The sequence below is a fragment of the Suricata suricatta genome, chromosome 8 (genome assembly GCF_006229205.1).
Source record: "Suricata suricatta isolate VVHF042 chromosome 8, meerkat_22Aug2017_6uvM2_HiC, whole genome shotgun sequence".
NCBI classification, from domain to species: Eukaryota; Metazoa; Chordata; class Mammalia; order Carnivora; family Herpestidae; genus Suricata; species Suricata suricatta.
The window spans coordinates 11,984,694-11,991,384 of NC_043707.1; the positions used below are offsets into that span (position 1 = coordinate 11,984,694).

At 48.3% G+C, this 6,691-nt stretch overlaps 1 pseudogene; it reads left to right on the plus strand.

Moving 5' to 3' along the window:
* Positions 1-4,723: 4,723 nt before the first annotated feature.
* LOC115300216 lies at positions 4,724-5,089 on the plus strand (annotated as a pseudogene).
* Positions 5,090-6,691: the final 1,602 nt, after the last annotated feature.

Consider the following 6,691-nt stretch of genomic DNA (forward strand, 5'->3'; position numbering starts at 1 on the left):
AACATTACGCTAAGTGAATGGAGCCAGACCAAAGGTCACTGAGTGTATGATTCCACTTACAGTTGATCCTCCATCTGCATGGTAGTAATGCTCCATAAAGGCCCTGAGAACACTGGATTAGCACAGACTGGGCTGTTGTTCTGAGGGGAAATGTGAGCCTCTGGCCACAACGTGATTGTGAACTAATGAATGCATAACCCCTTGATTTATGTGTGTTTCTTGTAAAAGAAATCATATTGGGGCGCCTGGGAGGGTTCAGTCAGTTAAGCATCTGACTTCGGCTCAGGTCATAATCTTGCAGGTTGTGAGTTCAAGCCCTGCATTGGGCTTTGTACTGACAGCTTGGGTCTGTGGCCTGCTTCTGATTCTGTGTTTCCCTCTTTTCCTGCACCTCCCCTGCTCACACTCTGTCTCTTTCTCTCTCTAAAAAATAAACATTAAAAAAAAAGAAATCATATTGAAGGGCGCCTGGGTGGTGTAGTCGGTTAAGCATCAGACTCTTGATTTCGGCTCAGGTTATGATCTCACAGTTCCTGGGTTCGAGCCCCACGTTGGGCTCTGCACGGACAGCTCAGAGCCTGCTTGGGATTCTGTCTCCCTCTCTCTCTGCCCCTACCTCGCTTGTGCTCCTCTCTCTCTCTCTCTCTCTCAAAATAAGTAAACTTAAACAAATCATATTGTATATATATTTTTAACTCGTCCACCCTGAACAATTAGCCAATGGAATGAATTAGCCATAGTCTCAGCACCAAGCTTGGGACCATATTATTTATGTATTTTAAAGTTTATTTATTTATTCTGAGAGATAGAGGGTGCATGCACGTGAGCAGTGGAGGGGCAGAGAGATAAAGAGGGAGGGAGAGAATCCCAAGCAGGCTCCGTGCTGTGAGCACAGAGCCTAACATGGGGCTCCGTGTCACAAACCATGAGATCATGACCTGACCAGAAATCAAGGGTCAGAAGCTTAAACGACTGAGCCACCCAGGCACCCCTGGACCATTTCAAACCATGAAATCACCAGCAAAAAGCACCAGTAAAAACGCAAAATCCGTGGCACCAAATATACCACCACAAGATACTTGTTTAGAGTCTGAGAGCTGAAAGAAAAGGAGCCTTGCATTCTTCGACCTGGGCTGGGAACATGCGTGTTAAGCAGCTCAAAGTTTTTGCGTGGACCGTGAAAGTAGCCACAAGTCTTGATTGTGAGATCACAAATAAATTTTAGAGAGTAGGCAAATTCAGAAATATGGAATCCACAAGTAACGAAGGTTAATATATGTAAACGATCTGGAACAGGTCCATCCAAAGACATAATGTTGCAGACGGATGTATGCCAGAGGCCACAGGAGAGGGATCTGGGGATCTAGGGAGCAACTGTTTATGAGTACAGGACTTTTTCTGGGGTGATCACAATGTTTTGAACTAAAAGAAGGTGGGGGTTACAGAATATTGTGAAGGTACTAAAGACCAGGAAACTGTTTGCTTGTAAGATTTAAAAATTTTAAGTAGTCTCTACACCCAATGTGGGGTTTGAACTTACACCTCTAAGATCAAGAGTCACACGCTCTTCTGAACGAGATGGCCAGGTGCCCCGAGAATTGTGCTTTTTTTTATAAAAATGTTTTACTGTTTATTTATTTTCAAAAGAGAGAGAGACAGTGTGAACAGGGGAGGGGCAGAGAGAGAGAGGGAGACAGAATCGGAAGCAGGCTCCAGGCTTCTAGCTGTCAGCACAGAGCCCAACGTGGGGCTTGAACCCACAAACTGTGAGATCATGACCTAAGCTGGAGGTGGATGCTTAACCTACTGAGGCACCCAAGCGTCCTGAAATTTGGGGGCACTTGGGTGGCTCAGTCAGTAGAGTGTCTGCCTCTTGATTTCTGGCTCAGCTCATGATCCTAGGGTCATGGGATGGAGCCCCAGGTCGGGCTCTGAGCTGAGCATGGAGCCTACTTAAGATTCTCTCCCTCCCTCTCCCTCTGCCCATCTTCCCCACTTGCGTGCTCTAAATAAATAAATAAATAAGTCGCGAATTTTACACTATGTGAATTTCACCTAAAAAATGATAGGCGTCGCTCCAAGCCGGAGCATTTAATGACCACCTTGGGACCCTCTGGACCTCTCTTTTCCCTTCGGCGTGGTGATCATCCACCTTTGAGACCTCAGCTGCTCCAACAGACTGAGTAAATACAGCCCACAAGGACATGAAGCTGGAACAAATAACGGACCTTCCCTGTTTGGAAGTCCTGAGTTTCAGGGGGTTTTGTTACTGCAGCGTGACGTAGCCAACCTCGACTTTCCAGAGATCTTAGCCTGAGTGTCCTCACTGTGGGAGCCGAGCGGGAGCGGGGGCTTGGGGGTCTCCCCTCTCCCAGGCGCCCTCTCACGTAATCCTCCTGTCTTGAGTTCTATCACCCACTCCTCCCCACGCTGTGCCCCTTCCCAAGTACAGTCTCACTAATGCCTCCCGTCTTGTGCTGTGGTTGGAGAAGGTGTAGTCAGTCACGGGCTCTGTGGGGTGGAAGGAATCCAGGCTCTCCTTGTACTGCCTTCCACGGAGCCCTCCACGTGTAACCTGTGTCTCGGACTCCTCTGGCCTCTAGGGTAGGGCTTCGCTTAGTGCTTGCTGGCCGCCCTCTTGCATTGTGCCCACCCACTCAGCCCTTGTTTGCCGTCTGCCAGCTTTGGGTCCCCATTCCTCATCTGACATTGTTTCCTCTCCTGTTCTCCGGGTCTCATTAACTGAAGCCTTTCTTATTCCTCAATGGTCATCTCAGCGAGGCTATGGGAGGCAGGAGACATAAAAGGTGTTCGACCTGCCATGGCTCGCCGGGGTCAGGAGTATTTTCCTGCTCAACATGTAGATCTGTATCACCATTTCTGGTGGCTGTGTAGCATCCCTTTCTAGGGACACATCCACCCAGAGGGGAAATTGGCAATGTTTGGTCGTCACCACTAGGCGTGGGGTAGGCTGCTACTGGCATTTAGTGAGTAGAGGACAGGGATTCTTCCAAACATGCTGCACTGCTCAGGACAGCATCTCCCCTCCCCCAACAAAGACTTATCTGGACCAAATGTCAGTAGGGTGGAGGTTGAAAAACTCTCTTCTAAAGGATTTCTACTGTCTTGAGAATAAAATTCAGACTCTCTAGTACAGCCTACACGTTCCCAGCCTAGCTTTCCAACACTCCCCTTGGGTCACTATACACCGCTTCTTTTCGTTCCTGGAACGTACCAAGCTTGTTCCTGCCACAGGGCCTTTGTACTTCCTGTTTCCTAAACCTGAAGCTCTCGTCCCCAGATTTTCTGGCTGCTGACACCCTTGTCATTCAGGTCTCAACTCAAATATCACCTCCCCTGTGAGATTTACCTTGACTAACTCATCTGCCCCTCTGCCCTCAACACTCAACCCTCCCCCTCCCAAGGAACTTTCTGTAGACAACTATTCACAGGTGACCCTTGAATAACAGGGGTCTGAACTGTGCAGGTCCACTTACATGCAGACTTTTATCTGTAAATGTGGTACAGTGCTGTAAGTGTATTTTCTGTTCCTTATGATTTTTTTTAATTTTCTTTTTTTAATGTTTACTTATTTATTTTGAGAGAGAGAGAGAGAGAGAGGGCGAGCTCAGGAGAGGCAGAGAGAGAGAGAGAGAGAGAGAGGGAGAGACAGAGAGGGAGAGAGAGAGAGGGAGAGAGAGAGAGAGAGAGAGAGAGAGAATCCCAAGCAGGCTCCACACTGTCAGCACAAAGCCCGACACCGGGGCTTGATCTCTTGAGCTGTAATAAAGAGCCAGACACTTAACCAACTGAGCCACTGAGGTGCCCCTGATTTTCTTAAAGTTTTCTTTTCTCTAGCTCCCTTTATTGTAAGAATACAGTATATAATACACACAACATACAAAAATCTACGTTTATCAACAGTTTATGTTATTGGCAAGGCTCTGGTCAATAGTAGGTTATTGGTAGTTAACTTTTGGAGGAATTGAAAGTTATGCGCAGATTTTCAACTGTGCAGGGGGTGGGGTGGGGTGTGATGCCCCTAATCCCTGTGCTTTTCAAGGCTGACCTGTATTATGTGTTTCAAAGCATCAATTCCTGAAACGGGCTTTTTTGCTCCTCTGTTTTTATTTATTTCTTACTGACTAGACATTATCTCCGTGAGAGCAGGGACCCCGGCGGTTTTGATTTTGAGTGTTTTGCCTGGTATGTGGTTACTGCTCAGGAGACGGACAAAAGATCTTGTTTAGTGATCTTCAAGTGTCTTACTTGTGTTTCTCTTAAGACAATCTTTTTATTAATTTTTTTACTTATTTTTGAGAAAGAGAGATAGAGAGGGAGCAGGGGAGGGGCAGAGAGAGAGGGAAACGGATTCCCAAGCAGACTCCATGCTGTCAGAGCAGAGCCCTACCTGGGGCTCCAACTCATGAACTGTGAGATCTTGACCTGAGCTGAAACCAAGAGTCGGACGCTTAACCAACTGGCCGCCCAGGCGCCTCGCTCCTAAAAGCACTTCTAAGAACTATGTTCCCCTCGCACGTTTCTAAGTTGAATCTACAATTTATGTATCGTAGGTTTAAATACTGGCAGCCTAACTTCCCAATTATTAGATTCATATTTGAGACTATTACTTCCCATTTTTAAAGACACCTGCCACCATTCTTTAAAAAACAAAATCCTTGAGCAGAAGCGGCCCCCCCAGAGCCACCTGCACCACCCCGCCATGATCACCCCTGCCGTAGGGGGCCAGGCCTTGGGCCGTATCTCCGTGAAGCTGTTTGCGGACAAAGTTCCAACACAGCAAGCAGAAAACGTTCCAGCTCTGAGCCCTGCAGAGAAAGGATTTGGTTATAAAGGACCCTGTGTTCTCAGGCCGATTCTGGGATTGATGCACCGGGGTGGTGATGTCACACACCATATTGGCACCGGCAGCAGGTCCGCCTATGCGGAGACATCTGACGATGAGAATATCACCCTGAGGCACACGGGTCCTGGCATCTTGTCCCTGGCAAACGCTGGAACCAATACAAATGGTTCCCAGTTTTTCACCCACACTGCCAGGACAGGTCAGGACAACAAAATGCAGTAAGTGATCCTTAATTGTGAGTAAGCAGAAATTAGTTTAGGCCAAGAGAGGAAACACTCTGCCCGGCCATTCTTCAGGCTGGGTAACAGACACAACAACACTAATTGCAAAGCGAACAGGAAAACAAGATTTCTCCCCCAGGAAACTCTGCACTGTAAGGTACCAAAGTCATCTCCTTTTTTGACTGACTTCTCCTTTCTTCCTCATTGAGAAATTTGGTTCTCTAAAATTGTAGAAAATTTCCAGTTTGAGATGATATCAGTACCAGGGGACACCTGTCTCCCTCCGGGAAGCTCGGAGGAGCCGTGTTGATTCCCAGCACGCGTCCAGAGCTTCAGATAAAGGATTTCTTTCTGAACACGACAGTCCAGTCACTTCATTTTGTCATTTCGGGGAAACAGGACCCTGGCTCCACTTTGCAGTCAAGCCTGATAGGAACCCGTTATTCACAGCCCTGTTTTGCCTTGATCTTACTACACTCTGCTTCTGTGGCCCCTCTCGCTGCCAAGCCCACAATCTATTCACCATCCAGCAGCCAGAGCGACCTATTAAAACCTAACTCAAGGGGTGCCTAGGTGGCTCAGTCGGTTGAGCGTCCAACTTCGGCTCAGGTCATGATCTCACAGTTTGTGGGTTGGAGCCCTGCACAGAGCTCTGTGCTGACAGCTCAGAGCCTGGAGTCTGCTTCTAATTCTGTGTGTCCCTCTCTCTCTGCCCCTCCCCTGCTCATGATCTGTCTCTGTCTCTCAAAAATAAATAAATGTTTAAAAAAGTTAAATAAAAAAAAGATAAAACCTAACTCAAGGGGCGCCTGGGTGGCTCAGTGGATTAAGCGTCCGAATCTTGATTTCGGCTCAGCACATGATCTCATGGTTCGTGAGTTCGAGTCCCGCATCCAGTTCTGCGCTGACCGTGCAAAGCCTGCTTGGGATTCTCTGCCCCTCCCCCGCTCTCTTCTGCTTAATTCAAGTCACCCCGCTTTTCCGCTCAGTCCCCTCCCAGGACTTCCTGCCGCACTCCAAGAATAAGCCATGTCCCCTGCTGTGGCCTGGGAGACCCTATCAGATCTGGCCTTGGAGAGCCCAGCAGGTTTCTCTGGTCCCCAAATGTGTCTGTCTCTGTTGGAACTACTCAGAAACAGGCATAAAGAAATGTATGGCACTGTGTTCCAACCAGACCTCATTTGCAGAAACAAAGGGCTGGGGATGGTTTGCTGGGTCCTGGCCAGGACGCTGCCTGGTGCTCCATAAATATTTGCTGAGTGAGTTCGTGGAGGAAGACGAGCTCGTGCTCATTCTAGGAGGAGGGAAGAGCCAATTAAGAGTTTTCAGGTAGTGTTAAATGCCATCAGGAAAATAACGCAGGTGATACATTAGAGGGCATGGGGCGCCTCAGGGCAAGTTAATTAGGGAAGGCCTCTGTGAGAAGGTGACTTTGAGCTCTGAGTGAGGGGAAGCAAGGGCCACTTGAAGATCTGAAGGAAGAGGGCCCCAGGCAGAGGGCTCAGCAGGAGGTGGGAAGGAGCTTGGCATGTTCAAGAAACAGAGAGCCCTCTGTGTGTATGCTGAACAGGGACAGAGGACAAAGAGGTGCAAGATGACACTG